Source organism: Corvus hawaiiensis, chromosome 10, assembly GCF_020740725.1.
Source record: "Corvus hawaiiensis isolate bCorHaw1 chromosome 10, bCorHaw1.pri.cur, whole genome shotgun sequence".
Taxonomy (NCBI): Eukaryota; Metazoa; Chordata; class Aves; order Passeriformes; family Corvidae; genus Corvus; species Corvus hawaiiensis.
The window spans coordinates 25,268,285-25,284,080 of record NC_063222.1 but is presented as its reverse complement, the minus strand read 5'-3'; the positions used below and the strand labels follow the sequence as shown (position 1 = coordinate 25,284,080).

Below are 15,796 nucleotides of genomic sequence, written 5' to 3'. Positions count from 1 at the left end.
TACCATGTGAAAAACACTTTAAAATAATAATCTGCTGCAATTTATGGCAGTAGCAGGAAACCCCTTGCACAGGACAAACGAGCAGATCAGGAGATACTCACCATCATCTCAAAGCTGCTTTTAAGTGCTTGTCCTTTGTCCCCACTGCCCCATTTTGAGAACTGGAGCAGCACCGAGGAGGATGAAGAGCCCCAAGGAGATGCAGCCCCAACTGCCCAGCGCTGGCAGCACAGGGACAGAGCCAGTGTCCAGCACGGGGACAGAGCCAGTGTCCCAGCACGGGGACAGAGCCGGTGTCCAGCACGGGGACAGAGCCAGTGTCCAGCACGGGGACAGAGCCAGTGTCCCAGCACGGGGACAGAGCCAGTGTCCAGGATGGGGACAGAGCCAGTGTCCAGGATGGGGACAGAGCCAGTGTCCAGCACGGGGACAGAGCCAGTGTCCAGGATGGGGACAGAGCCAGTGTCCAGGATGGGGACAGAGCCAGTGTCCAGCGCAGGGACAGAGCCAGTGTCCAGGATGGGGACAGAACCAGTGTCCCGCACAGGGACAGAGCCAGTGTCCAGCACGGGGACAGAACCAGTGTCCCAGCACGGGGACAGAGCCAGTGTCCAGCGCAGGGTCAGAGCCAGTGTCCAGGATGGGGACAGAGCCAGTGTCCAGCAGGGACAGAGCCAGTGTCCAGGATGGGGACAGAGCCAGTGTCCAGCACGGGGACAGAGCCAGTGTCCAGGATGGGGACAGAGCCAGTGTCCAGCACGGGGACAGAGCCAGTGTCCCGCACAGGGACAGAACCAGTGTCCAGCACGGGGACAGAGCCAGTGTCCAGGATGGGGACAGAGCCAGTGTCCAGCACGGGGACAGAGCCAGTGTCCCAGCACGGGGACAGAGCCAGTGTCCAGCACAGGGACAGAGCCAGTGTCCAGGATGGGGACAGAGCCAGTGTCCCAGCACAGGGACAGAGCCAGTGTCCAGGATGGGGACAGAGCCAGTGTCCAGGATGGGGACAGAGCCAGTGTCCAGCACAGGGACAGAGCCAGTGTCCAGGATGGGGACAGAGCCAGTGTCCAGCGCGGGGACAGAGCCAGTGTCCAGCGCGGGGACAGAACCAGTGTCCCAGCACAGGGACAGAGCCAGTGTCCAGCACAGGGACAGAGCCAGTGTCCAGCACGGGGACAGAGCCAGTGTCCCAGCACAGGGACAGAGCCAGTGTCCAGCACGGGGACAGAGCCAGTGTCCAGGATGGGGACAGAGCCAGTGTCCCGCACAGGGACAGAACCAGTGTCCAGGATGGGGACAGAACCAGTGTCCAGCACGGGGACAGAGCCAGTGTCCAGCACGGGGACAGAGCCAGTGTCCAGCACAGGGACAGAACCAGTGTCCAGGATGGGGACAGAACCAGTGTCCAGCACGGGGACAGAGCCAGTGTCCAGCACGGGGACAGAGCCAGTGTCCAGCGCAGGGACAGAGCCAGTGTCCAGGATGGGGACAGAGCCGGTGTCCAGCACGGAGACAGAGCCAGTGTCCAGGATGGGGACAGAACCAGTGTCCAGGATGGGGACAGAGCCAGTGTCCAGCACGGAGACAGAGCCAGTGTCCAGCACGGAGACAGAGCCAGTGTCCAGGATGGGGACAGAACCAGTGTCCAGCGCGGGGACAGAGCCAGTGTCCAGGATGGGGACAGAACCAGTGTCCAGGATGGGGACAGAGCCAGTGTCCAGCACGGGGACAGAGCCAGTGTCCAGGATGGGGACAGAGCCAGTGTCCAGGATGGGGACAGAGCCAGTGTCCAGCGCGGGGACAGAGCCAGTGTCCAGTACGGGGACAGAGCCAGTGTCCAGGATGGGGACAGAGCCAATGTCCAGCACGGGGACAGAACCAGTGTCCAGCACGGGGACAGAGCCAGTGTCCAGCACGGGGACAGAGCCAGTGTCCAGCGCGGGGACAGAACCAGTGTCCAGCACGGGGACAGAGCCAGTGTCCCAGCACGGGGACAAAGCCAGTGTCCAGCACGGGGACAGAGCCAGTGTCCAGCGAAAGCAGAGCTCTGCTATCACACACTTGGCATTATCACACTGTTTATTGCACTTTTTCCCTGCCAGATGATTGAAACCAATTAAATTATTGGAACCAGGGAAATGATTTATCTTCAAAGTACTGCTCTTGCCTGAGAAAATTAGATAAAACTACTGACTTTTCTGAAGTTTTATTGCTCCATGTCTTTACTCATGGAAGGAAGTTGCCCACATCTTTTGGGAGAGTTATCTCTGACCTGGAGCAGGATTGGATGTAAATCAGCCTTCTAATGAAAACTTCTGTATCTGAATGGGTGCCAGATCTAATCTCACAAAAATCCATGCCAAGGAAAGTTAAAATTCATATTTAGGGCTTTTTTATCAGTATCATTTGGCTTAAGGAACACATTCCTTTAAATGCCCCACTCATGGACACAGTGAATAAGAGAGTTTCTTTCTCCTGAGAAACAAGCTCAGTGATTGTCTCATTTCCCTGATCTGAGCAGCAAATGTTATATCCACAAAGACTGTATCACTCTTACACACAAAACCAAGCCCATACATTATTTTAAGTATTGAGAAACATTTTGCAGCAAGTAGAGAGTGGCTCTCATGGCAAACATGAACCTGGACTCAAAATTGTGTAGTGCCCCCCTTCAGAATTTCTAAGTCAAGAAGACCAAAAGTCCTGGCAAAAATTTAAAGAATAAGAAATTTTTTTTTTTTGCTGACCCTTGGAAAGCCAAGTCAAACTTTCCTTTAGAAATGCTTTCAGATACTGAGTTAGAATTCCACTTCAAAGGATCACCAACACCCACAGCTCCTTTTCCTCCATTCAAAGAACTGCCACAACTTATTTATTTCCTTTCATGGGGATCTTATTTATTGCTGGGCAAGTGGGATACAAAGAAATAGGATCTCTCTAATGCCTTAACCCAGAGTATGAATGTCAATCACATCAGGGGGATTTTAAAAGCATCTCAGCAGCTCTTGGGAGAATCCTGCCCCAAACCCATCCTGCTGTTTATCACCTGCCCTGTCCTAAAGGCATTCTCTGAAAGGGAATAAAACCAATGGGACTCTTCCCATTTGCTTTAATGGGCTTTGGATCAGTGCCTGAGCATGTTAAGTTTCAGAGAAAAATATATTTTTAATTCAATCAAGTTTTCCAAAGTTTCTGTTGAGATCAATCAGGAACTCACTGGTCTTGTGGGAAAAAGCCGAGGCCCACACACAGCTCTGCTCTTCTCCTAAAGCTTAAGCAAAAGTAACCCAGATTTAGGCACTGGGAATACTGAACATCACTTAAAATATTTAACTTTCCTCTGTTAATGGCTGTCTCTGGCTGCTGTTGCAACACTGTCCCATGTGAATCCCCATCACTAACACATTAACTGTTCCCAAAAGCCTTGGAAAGGATTAACATGCACAACTACCCGGGAAACAGCATCACACCTCCCCACTGGTTGGCGTTAAAGCAGGTTTGCCTTGAAAAATAATGACTAAAACAAGGACACAGATAAGCCTAACATGAAAAACAATTTGATTAATGCACCAAGGGCCACAACAGGCGAGCAGCGTTCACTGGGCTGTCAGGGCTGCCTTTGGAAGAAATTAATGGAGGGAATAAGGTTTCAGTTTAATAGGATTACAAGACCTTAAGAAATGTTCATTTCTGTCTCAATTTACCTGACATTTTTGTTTACTTTGCAACCTCTTCTGTAACAGAGTTCAGAGCACTGCATTTGTAACTAATATATTACATAGGGTTCGTGATAATCTTGTCCTGCATGGCTCCCACAAGGAATTGCTCTGTCCTGTGCCCTTTTCCTTCCTTCCCAGAGAAAAAGAAGTCAGAAGCAGCCTGGGAGATCCCCCTTAGTCAGCACAGGGCGGTGGCTCAGCCCATCCTTTACCCTGCAAATGCAAACCCATTCCTCACTCCATCACCAGCTGAGCAGGGGAACGTGAACAAAACAGCTTTAGGCTAAAAGCAATCTAATCTAAACCTGAGAAATATTGTGACATTAAAAGCACTGGAAATATACGATAGGACATCTGGAAAGCTTTTAATCGGGATGAGGTGGAGATAAGGCTGTTGTCACTGGCGGGAGGCACGACAAGCACGGTGTGACTCAGTGATGGATGACCCGGCCTGCGTGTGCCGGCTCTGTACAAAAACATTATTTGTGGCCTTTTTACAAGCATTCATTGTCACTCTGCCTATTTTAAATCCAAGCTTGCTCAAGCTTTAAAGGAAGAGAATGGCATAAATAATGGGTTAGAAACTTCTGAAGTTGAGCAAAGAAGCTTTTCTGTGCATAAAGGTGGCACTGGTTTAAAGTCCAATACATCGCCATCTCCTCGGACTAGAAGTTGTGGGAGGGTGGGAATTTTCTTTCTTCAGGAGTATAAAGGTTTAATTTCGAGCCCTGAGGACAGAAATAATCAGGCCTAAGTCCCAGGGCCAAGCAAAGCTGTGTCCTGTTTGCACCTCAGCCCTGCCCAGCTGATCTGGGGCAGGTGTACAGCAATGGCTTTCCATTCCTGTGAGGCACGAAAGGCCATCGCTACAGCAGATCAATTTTTAAAAATTGGCCTCTGCCTGAAACTCCTCAGGTTTGAAATTAAGTTTAACTGATATGGAGAAGAAAATGTTCCGTGAGAGCATCAGGCAGTCAAAAGGGAAGGTCCCTGTGCTCCTGCAGCAGTGGCAGATACATCTTTCTGTCACCTCCAGAACAACCATCGCTGCCTCCTCACCCTCTGTGACCCCACAGAGCTCAGTCAAACCCCCTGTGCTCCCACCCTGCAGCTCAAGCCCTGCTGCTGATCTCTGCCACCCCAGGTACACACCTGGGGGGTGAGAACTGCTTGTTTCATTTCCCTGTGCCATTGGATTATTTTAATTATCTGACTCAGAGTTTAGAGTTTCTCAGAGCAAGGATAATTTTTCACCACTTAGAAAGCATCAAGCATCTACTCTGCGTGTAATTGAGGTCCTAAAGTCATTAAGGCAATAACACAGGAGAGCTGTAAAAAATTATCAGAGAAAACACAGACAGAGGAGATAAGATACAGCTCTGGGAAAAGGAACAAGAGTACTTTAAAGTTCTATTCTTTAAGTCTTTGGCTTAATTAATTAACTCTCCTCAGCTTGCTTTGCTTCATATAAACCACTGACTCCCCGTGGCTGGAAGTGTCCAAGGCCAGGTTGGACAGGGCTTGAAGCAACCTGGGATAGTGGAAGGTGGTTTGGAATGAGATGAACTTGAGCATCCCTTCCAATCCAAGCCATTCCATGATCCCATGGCTCTTATATCCATGGCACTGATGCTAAAATGGCTCTGAATTACTGAACACATATTTGACATTACCCATTATCACGTTACTCTGCAAATATGTTCTCGCAGGAGGAGATTTTATTTGCTTTGAAGTTTACATGATACTGGCAAAAAAACAGGCTTTGACCTTGTAAACAACTCTGCACTTAGGATTTATTTTTTCAAAAGCATATGTAAACCTGAATAGTCCTCCTGAATTCAGCGTGACTCAAATCTCTGCAGGATTTGGTCTGGCAAATTACACATGCAAATTATTCTACAAGAGGATATTTTGCAGATTGACTTAAACTTGAGGATGAGCCAATATAGTAACATTATTGCAGTAAGATATGTAAATTGCTTTGAATACAGCCCATTTTCTAGTGACAAAATATTTTCCAGGAGAAATGAGATGACAAACACTCAAGCAGATACTGCAGAGAGCAACATCTCCTGAGCAAAAGCTGCCTCTGAGCTTGGAAAACAGCTCATTGTTTTCTTCCTATAATCTGACCTTGCTCCTTAATGAATAGCAAAGTTCCTGGCAGAGCAAGAATTAGAGCTGGAGTTTTTAGAGAAAGTACCTCTTAAAACATTTCTGTCAGTTTAGGCAAGCACTGAATCCTCGATTACTTTCCCCAAATTTATCCAGAACAGGTATTAAGCTGGAAAATGGAGGAAATTAGGTTGTCTACAGAGATTTCTTGCCCTTCCGATTCAAAGAGGAAATTAGAGTAAAACAGTGCCAGAATAGTGGGGGGTTTTTCATATCCAGAGAAACATAAAATATTTTTTTCCTTTTTTTTTTTTTAGTTGAACAGGAAAAGATCCATGATTGCCGTGATTAATGTTTTGACACCACCTAATCCAATCAAGCATCCAGCTCAGCTGATAATTCCATTTGCATGTGGCTTCCCCTATACACAGGGATGGGTTGGTACAAGTGGGAGATCAAGTTGGGGGTCAGCACTTCCTTACTCTGAATTAGTCACTGTCAAACCTTGGGGACAGCACAATCCTGGGAAGAAAATCCCTGCAAACACCAGGTTCTTCTCTGGGCTTACACTTGCCTTTCCTTTTTAGGGTTAGAACAGGAAACTCAGAGAAAACCTTAAATCTGGAAGTGAGGAAGTGACAAGTAACTTCACTGCACTCAAACTATTTGGTTTAAATCAGATGAGGATTTCATCGCTCTCAGTTTTAAAACATTCCAAGAACATCCAAATGCCTGGAAACTTCAGCTGGATTTCAATCAGGGAAATTACTCAAATCAGAAGAAAATAGGTTAAAAAGTGACCTCCCTGGTTTTAGTTCCTTTGACGAAAAACCCAGGACAAGTTGGAGAGAGGGGATCCTACTTCAGAGCCAAGGGTTGTGTAAGGACGAGATCCCAACTAATGGCTGAAAATGTTGTTCCTAAGAAAAGAGGGAGCACATTGGAAAAAAGTAATGGCACACAGCAAAGACAATTTCCCTGGATCTGCACTCTGTGTACACACCTTCCTTTGCAAGAGGTGGTTTATTGTTCTGCCAGCTTTGCTTGCTGCTTATTTCTTTCTATTTGGCCTCCACACTCGCTCACAGAGTTGCTTCGCTTTTTTTTGTTCAGGATCATGAATTTCTTTTGGGAACAGGCTCTTCTCATCAAATATTGCTTTCAAGGCTACAAAACAGGAGTGAATTCTACATCAAAACCAGGGCAACATTTGGCGAGGTGCACTGTGAAAATCAGGCTGCAGGAAGAATTTAAAAAAATGAGAGAGGCAGAGCTCAGGCACTGCCCTACTCCGAGGAGAACGTTGGATTTTCTGCTTCCAATTCTGCTGACAGGTTTAGATTTTTAGGGATTTTTCTCCCAGTTAGGGAACTGAGACTTGTTCAGCCCTAAGGACCACGGTACGTCCATCTCTGCCTTGCACCCTTTGAATTCATTGGTCAGGTCTATCAAATCTGATGGAATCGAAGCATGGAATTGTTAAGGTTGGAGAGGAGATTTAAAGTCATCATGGTCAGTGTAGAACCACCCCCATGTTCACCATTAAACATGGAAGGGTGAGGATCTCAGGGAGCAGAATTCCTGCAGAACAGGGATGCAGATAGACTGGATGGATGAGAAACAGCCCTTTCTTTGGGGATGCCCCCATTCCTGGGCAACCTTCAGCCAGAGCCAGCACCTTTTTGGGCACCAAAATCCAACCAGTCCATCTCAAGGGAGAAATCCTTGGAAATGTGCCTTCACCAGTGCTTTTGTAACTGCTGACTTGATTTTATTTCTTCCCCACTTAAACCTTTGAACTAAAAATCAGCTGCAGATCCCGAAACATCCAAAGGGAGAGGCCTCCCACCCTGCATGTGCTGCCCCTTCCGAAACCTTCCCTGTATCAAGCAGAACTTTGCTTTTGACTTTTTCACAGGGGCAACTTAATCCCCTACTCACCTTGGGGAGACTGGACTGGCATTTTTCCCCCTTCCTCCTCCAAGTCTCCATTCCTTTAATTTATTAGAACTCCTATGCTGCCATTAAGGATTAAAAAAAATAATGAAATCATCCTCTACTGAAACAAGAGCTCTAAAACTGTTCCCTGAAGGCTGCATGACTGAGCAGGTTTAGCCGGCAGCCATTTATTTACACAGATGCAGCGGGATGATCTCCAAGGATTCCTCCAGTCCTGGACAAGATTCCTTCTCCTCATATGCATCAATTCCTCCTGCTAAAGTCAGACTAATTCATGAATAAGAATTAAATGATACTCGCTGAGCTGTTACTATGACACCTGACAGTATCTCGGGAGCAGCGTGGGTGGGAGGGCTGTGCTGCTTTCCTAGGGGAAGGAGCCTGAGGAATTGCCTCGCTCGGAATTCACACACTGGGATATTGCTAACGAGGTGATGAGTGCAGAACGGGCAGGAGCTGCACAGATCTAAAATTGCTGCAACCACTTCAGCTGAGAGTGCACTTGCATTTAACAAGCCAGGAAAGCAGTAGGCAAAGGCTGGATTTGATGCACAAGTGATTGTTATCACTGTAGAGACCATTAAGTAAAATAAAATCAAAAATACACAACGCTCCTGGAGCCCTGCTCATTACTGGCCAGGCAGGAAACGATGCCCTGAGTGCCGAGGGGAAAAATAGGCAGCAAAACATTCCAGACAACTTTTTGTCCACGCTCTGGAATCTCACCTTCCAGCTGTAATTACAGGCATTTAGCTCTTGAGAAAGCTACAGGACTTTATCTATTGATTTCTGCAAAAAAAATTATTGCAACTTGCAATGATTTAAAGGATTAGAATTTTAAAGGTGTAAACTGTGTTTCTGGCTTCAGTTAATTAAAAGGTACATTAAACTCCAAAAAAAAAAAGAAAAAAAAAAAAAAAAAGGCTAATTAATACATCACCAGGGCTTAATACTTAATTTCAGATACCAGAAAGCCATTTAAACACACCCTTAAATGAGAAAACTTTTGACTGGGAATTGTTAAAGTTAACAGCGAAAAAGAATCCGATACAGATTTACTGCTACCCTGATCCTAAAGGCAGCAGAGTGGCTTTAATGAGTGATGGTTCAGAGCCTCAAACAGCAAATCAGCTCCCAGTGCCCACATCTGCAGCACAGCCAGAGCAGGAAAAACCTCAATAATCAGCATGCTGGAGGCAGGACTGGGGCCACAAGACATTCAAATAAAAACTGGCCTGATGTGCCAGGGATTTGTGTGAACAATCCAGCTGGCCCCTCTCTGTGGTGGTCACTGAGAAGCCAAGGCCATTGAGAACTGAAATACAGATTTGCCAACAGCTGGGCTGATTCACTTTGGTAATGGGGATATTCACACACACACCCATCTCACTCCACTCGAGTTTGGCTTTTAAAATTGCACTGCCCACGTGATTTTAATGGCTTTATTCCTCATTTATCTCTCATTTTGAGCAACTCATGGTAATGTGGAAGTGCCAGACCGATATTTCTTTTGCTTGATGAGGGTGAGGTTTGGACAGTTAAAACTAAGTTAGTGGGGAAGCTCTGAAATGCTGGAATTGTCTGTATAAAAATCACACAGTATTTACACCTGGCCTTCCACAGAAAAGCAGAGAGAGAGTTGCTGCTAATGAAATCCTTACAGAGAAATAACATCCCTTGGCCAGATAGAAACAGGCACCTGATTAAAAAATTCACAGCTCATGTGATGATTAAATCAGCTTCAAAGTATTTAATTTAAAGGTTGCACACTCGGCCTTGCTGAGTCAGCTGCCAAGCGTCCAACACAATCACGTTCTTTCGCCTCATTTCTTTGTGGGAGCTGAGCTATCAACCTTGGAAATCCATCTCAGCCAAAGTGAATGAGTCTCACAGAAAAGCTCCAAATTCTCACCTCCAAATTCCTGATCCTGGGATCTACAGCCCGTGATCACCTCAGTCCTCCATCCTGCAGGGCTGGATGTGCCCATTATCCTTCATCCTTCCCACCATGGGCAGGCTGGGAGCTGTCAGGTTTGAAGAGGAGCTTTTCTAAGGACTAGGAAGTGCCAAGCAAATTCCAAAGCCATTGGAAAGCCTCCTGGAGCATGCAAGGACACTGATGAATGCACCAGTCAGCTGCTTTAATGCATCCAATTAAGCAGCTGCACAGACCCTGGCAAGTGTTTTCCAAATGGACCAAGGGAAGTCTCTCATCTCATTAAACAGAAATCACCTGGTGCAATCCCCAAATACAACTTTCCTCTCATACTCCCACGTATTTCACAAATTAAAATCCTTTTCCTTCAGCCAAACCCATTCAGGAGTCGTCATTCCAGATTCACATTTTCCATTAACCTGTAAAGTCTGCTCCAGTGCCTGATGAAAGAAGTTCTGACGTTTCCATCAGATTCAGGGGTTTCTGGAGCATGCCTTTACAAAGTGACCAAGTGTTGAGGTAGGATTAAGTCTTACCACTTCCATGAAGCCTCAAATCAGCTGCTAAGCAATAAATCTTGGAGTTCTCTATTACCTTCATCTCATTTTAGCACAGATGGTAAAAGCTAGTGACCTTTATATTTTTTTGTCTTTCTGTGCTGCGAGCTGGAGTAATGAGAATATAATGAAGGTCTCTTTATTTTCCAGCAGCCTGGGAGGACACAGATTTTCCCAGCACTGCTCCACTGTCTTTTCCTGAAAGCGTTTCTCGGGGGGAGGAACAAAGACTCATTCGTGCCATCAGTCTCCTTGAGGGCTCCAGTACTCAGTGACCTAAACATACCTTTCAAATCCAGGTTTACTGGAAAACCAAATGGAATTTTGCTTCTGCAAGTTAGCCTTTCTCATCTCATCTTTATAATATTGCTCTACCAGGCAGATAATGTAGTTACAGGCAAAAAGTGTTCAGAACCTCTAAATAGAGTAAAAAGATGGTTTGTTTGGCTTTTTTTTCCCTTCTTACTACCTTTTAGGGGAAATAAAATGTTCCATTTCTTTCCTAAAACCAGCTTCCACCTCAGTTAAAGAGCCCAAACTGCTTGCTCTGGTGGGATTCTTCCCAGCTGAGATGAACATGGGTAGTGCAGTAAGTGCTGGGAAACTGGGCCAGCCTCTTGAAGCTAATGAATAGTGTTAATTACTACTTGGTTTTGTGCAAACAATTCCCTCCTGAGAAAAACACATCATTTGTTGCTGAGATATTTCCATGTCCCTTGAAACAATGACACCAAGGCTCAGCTAGGATTCAGTCTGAGACCCTACCAGAGGCAAAGAGCCTGTGAAACCAGTTGTCTAATTGTCAGCTGAAATAAATCTGTTCTTCCTGTGGGTCACATCCCTCATGGACTCCCCAAAGGCAGGAAAAGGAAGGCAGTGCCTCCCTCAAGGTCAGGCTGAGGAGGATCCATGGGGATGGATCCAGGAGTTACCTCTGTGGGCCTGCCCTTGTCTGCACTTGGATGTTTCTCTTGCTGTCACCTTCAGTGTTTTCCTGAAACTGAGATCCATCTGTATTTGCAGAGCATTTGGGGGGAGACTTTTCATATATGCACAGTTTATATATTTATTTAAAATATTGATATAGTTATGTACAGATAGAAATATGGCTTGGAGCAGACCTTGAGGAAAGATTGTAGGATGAAAGGTTTATTGCCTGCCAGCCAAGGAGGAGAGTCATGGGATGGTTTGGGTTGGACAGGACTTTAAAACCCATCCCATTCCACCTCCTGCCAAGGGCAGGGACACCTCCCACTATCCCAGGTTGCTCCAAGCCCCATCCAACCTGGCCTTGGACACTTCCAGGGATGGAGCATACACAATTTCTCTGGGCAAAAAGCTGCTTCCCACATCAGAGCCAGCCTCTGTTTCCACAGGGGGATGAAGGGATTTAAGGTCCCACCAAGAGCCCTTTAAATCCAAAAGAAAGTTTCTTCACTCCTTTGGAGGGCTGCAGATCAGGTAAGGAGCTATCTGCAAATCAGATGTGACACAGCCTACTCATACAAATACAAGCTGTTTAGCAAGTTAGCCAGAAATCCAACTTACATAATAAGGCTTCTAATCATCTTCCTTTTTTTTAATGAAATTTTAATTATGTAAAAATTAGGAACCGGTCTAGAGGTTCCTGCATTACCATAAATGGCTCCCAAAAAAAGCACATACTCTAAGAAATACCTCACATTGCTGCAGAGCTGGAAACTAGGACGAGTTGATGGGATCCCAAAGCAATTTTTATTAAAAGCACTATTTCTGAGGAATCTGGCTCCAACAAAAGAGAGAGTCCCTCGTGAGGCCACTTTCCAGTAAAATATTTACAAGAACACCCAAAAGCCAGTTTCTTCTTCGTGTGCTTGTAAAAATGTACCAAAAGTGGAACAAGTTCATCTATTTCTCTTCTAGGCACTTTTAAAACTCTGAGAAGAAACTCTCTGCCATGGCCCCAACTGGGCTGGGAGGTGGGAGAAGGGGATTGCACCTCTGCTCCTGGCTGGCATGGCCGGGAACAGGCAAAGAATGGCAATTCCTTGGAAAAATGCACCTGTTTGGCCATTTCCTGTTTTCATATCAGAATAATAAACCCAACAGCACTGGGCCCAATTCAGGTGTGATTTCTGACAGCTTTAGAGACTGAAATCAAGGGAGAACACTTTGGAATTGGATTCTAGATTGAAGGTGTATGAAAAATGCTTTTCCCTCCATGTTCTTTTTACTGCTGCTCAGTCTTCAAATATCTCATACAGAATTAACCCCACATAGCAAAATCACCTTCAATTTTAATTCATTTTCATGATTCAGATGATGGAGCAGGGAAATTCCATTTCCTCTTTGCCCATCACCTGATGGTTCATTTCCTAACTGGGGGATGGGGAAAGCAAACTTGAGGAAGCAAGACTTCACTTAAAATCCAATTTCTGTCAGGTTAACAGACAAATGGTTCAAATTGGAAGCAACTTAAATGTTTTCTTTTAACATCAAATCTTGTCTTCCATCATCCTCAAAAATTTTGGTCTGAAACATCCTATTTTTTTGGCTTTTTATCTAATTTTGATGTGTCAAAGCATACCCCTGCATAACGCCCCTTGTATAAGTTACAAGCAAAATAACTGTTTATCTCCAAAATTAGGAGATTCCTCTTCAAAAAAAAAAAAAAAAAGGTGCTTTTCTTCTTGTCTTCATCCTCATCAGCCTCTGTTCTTGTACTTGTTTTTTTTCCAACATCCTTCCTGTGAAAGACAAGCAAGGCTTGCTTGAAAAAGAAAATTTGCTGATTTTCTTCCAAAAAAAGCATGAAGGAAATGTTTGCTTGAAGCTTGAATAATTTCATGTAGTCTTCAAATAAAATCAGCAGACTCTCCTACAGATTAATACATCAGTTGTCATCCTTTTCCTGGAAGAAAAAAAGAGAGGGAGAGAGCACATCTCTCCCCTGAGACATCTGCAGAGCCATAGTGTTTATTTCCACCAGAGAGGTTCTAAAGTGTTGTTTTCAGAAGCCAGGATGACTCCCAGACCACAGCTGCTTTTTATTTATATTTCATCTTTCTACCCAAGTACTGCTCAAGAGGGAAAAGTTGTTCCTAAGATATTCCAGCCTTCCACAAGTCTTGTACAGAGAGTGGGGCTGGGACCTTCTCACTGGGACCCAGCACTGAAAAAAGAACATTTCCAGGAAAGAAAATACCCAGGAGCAGAGTTTGGAAGCTCCCCGAGGCCCATCACTTGCTGTTTGTTATCCTGGGCCTGGAGGATTGTTAAGGAAAAGACTCCTCCTCCTAATCTTATTTGGGTGGCAGTGGGAAATGGTTTTTGTTGAGCTGCCTGCTGGGCACTTGTTGGAGTCAAAGGGATCCCTGGACTTCACTCAACAGCTCAGACCTGGAGTTTGAAGCTTTGCTCCATTTTTCCCTTTGCTAAATCCAAACCAAAGAAACAACACCAAAAATTACAGCCAAAAGTAAAACCTGATTGATTTGCCCTTGTCCTGTAGGGAACAAAAATAAGTGGGCTGATTGCCTTGCACTCTACCTGTATTTTCCATACTTTCACTTGCCTGATCTGTCAGGAGTTCCTGACTCCCTTGGTCAGTGACCATCATGGACCCAGCTCCAGCCTGAGCATCCCACCCTGCCCTCAGCCCCCTCCCAGGATTACACAGCTTCCATGGGAACACAGTTTGCTCCAGATTTCTCCTCAAACACCAAATGGGCTGAGCAATCCTGCACTGAAACAGCCTCTGCTGTGCACAACCTCATTGTTCCAGTCGCTCCTTAAACACTGACTGGGACAAACCTGCAAATCAATTCCCTCCACAGGAAATAAATCCTGCAAGGGGCTGCTGGAAGAATTCATTTACCTGCACAGTGCAAAAAGAAAAAGAGTTACAGCAGAAAAAAAAAATCTTTGAGAACTGTACCTATATTTCCTATTCATGAATACAGTGCTCCAAAGTAAATCTCACTTTGTAAACAGTTTTCTTTATGGGACTGAAAGTACCTGGTGAAACTGAATGTAGATGGAGAAGGGGGAAAACTATAAATCAACAGCCCAGTGGACAGATTTCTTTGAGCACAGTAAATAAATCTGCATGTTTTCAAATTGTTTTACAGACATATGGTGCAGGTTCAAAGAATGGCCAGGGAAAACAACAGAGAATATATTTCACTTTCTCCAGACAGAAATCGGCTGAAGATCCCACACAAATCCAAACTGTGCTGTCACATATATCCTCTGCAACCTCAGTGATTTTGGACAATTCCACGGGCTGAAGGCTGCACACATTAGGATTTATGTTTGTTGCCAGGCTGGATTTAAACTATTTAAATTCCCTGTCAGGATCAGTTATGGTCAAATCATTTCCCATAAAAAGAGAAATGGGTCCGTAACGAGACTTAATGCTTTGTTGTTTGAAAAACTATTCCAACACACTATTAAAAACTCCAAGGACTCTAATTGAACTGTTTTTTTAAGAGGAGACAATTAAAGTTTGCTGTATAATTAATAATAAATCAGGGCCATTAATAACCCCTAAATGATCCCTAAATTTCATTTTATTCATTATAGACAAATAGAGCTGACTCATTGTACAGGAAATACTTTAAAACACCTGTCAGTGAAATATTCCTTTCACCATCTAGAAAGAAAAGCCTCCTAACAGCTCCCTGAAATTGGTGTCACTCATTAAAATCATCTTCAGACATTGTGTGCCTTCCACAAGTCCTCTGAGCACAAGCACGGGGCTGTTTTAGTCACCACTTATCTCCAAGAGATATTCGCAGCTTTTATCAAGGAGCTTGTGTTTGTAAATAGGCAGCACAAAAAGCTGCAGCTCATTTCCCCACTTTTGTACCGAGCTGCCTCATGAATCCCAATCCCTTTTGAGGAGAATTTGCACATTCACACGGTTTTGTTTTAACGAGCTCATCCTGCCGTCCTTCAGGCTGCTGAAGAGAGGCTGGTCCCGGAGATCAGTCCCGGAGTTCAGCAGAACCCTTCACTGAGAGATGATCAAACCCCACAAATAAGGTGACAGATGGTGGCCAGGGGAGGCATCCAGGCCCTTCTCTAGCGAGCACAACCCAGCCCTGTCTCGTTTGCACATCCCAGCCACGACACCCAGGAGTCATCCCCACACGAGCAGCAAAGTGTTTGTTGTCTGATTACAGCCCCAGCTCCCGTAAACCGGCCTTGATCCTTTGGCATCCCCAGAGATGGAGAAATCAAGGAGTGTTTGGACAACACGCTCAGGCACACAATGGGATGCTTGGGGTTGCACAGCCAGGAGTTGGGCTTTGATGATCCCTGTACGTTCATTCCAGCTCAGGATGTGCACAGAACCATGAATGGGTTTGGGTTGGGAATTTAAAGCCCATCCCGTTCCACCCCTGCCGTGGGCAGGGACACCTTCCACTGTCCCAGGCTGCTCCAAGCCCCATCCAACCTGGCCTTGGACACTGCCAGGGATCCAGGGGCAGCCACAGCTGCTCTGGGCACCCTGTGCCAGGGCCTGC

General features: G+C 45.6%; 1 long non-coding RNA gene across 11 annotated transcripts in view; it reads right to left on the bottom strand.

Annotated features, from left to right (window-relative positions):
• Positions 1-15,796, bottom strand: part of LOC125330942 — a 48,852-nt gene that overhangs the window by 13,091 nt on the left and 19,965 nt on the right. The window contains exon 8 of one of the 11 annotated variants that reach the window (XR_007205777.1): positions 11,588-13,176. The exons of 9 other annotated variants lie outside the window; for them this stretch is intronic. This is a non-coding gene — a long non-coding RNA (uncharacterized LOC125330942). Of the gene's footprint in view, positions 1-11,587; positions 13,177-15,796 lie in introns of those variants that run through there. One more of the 11 variants, XR_007205778.1, reaches the window with a different exon arrangement.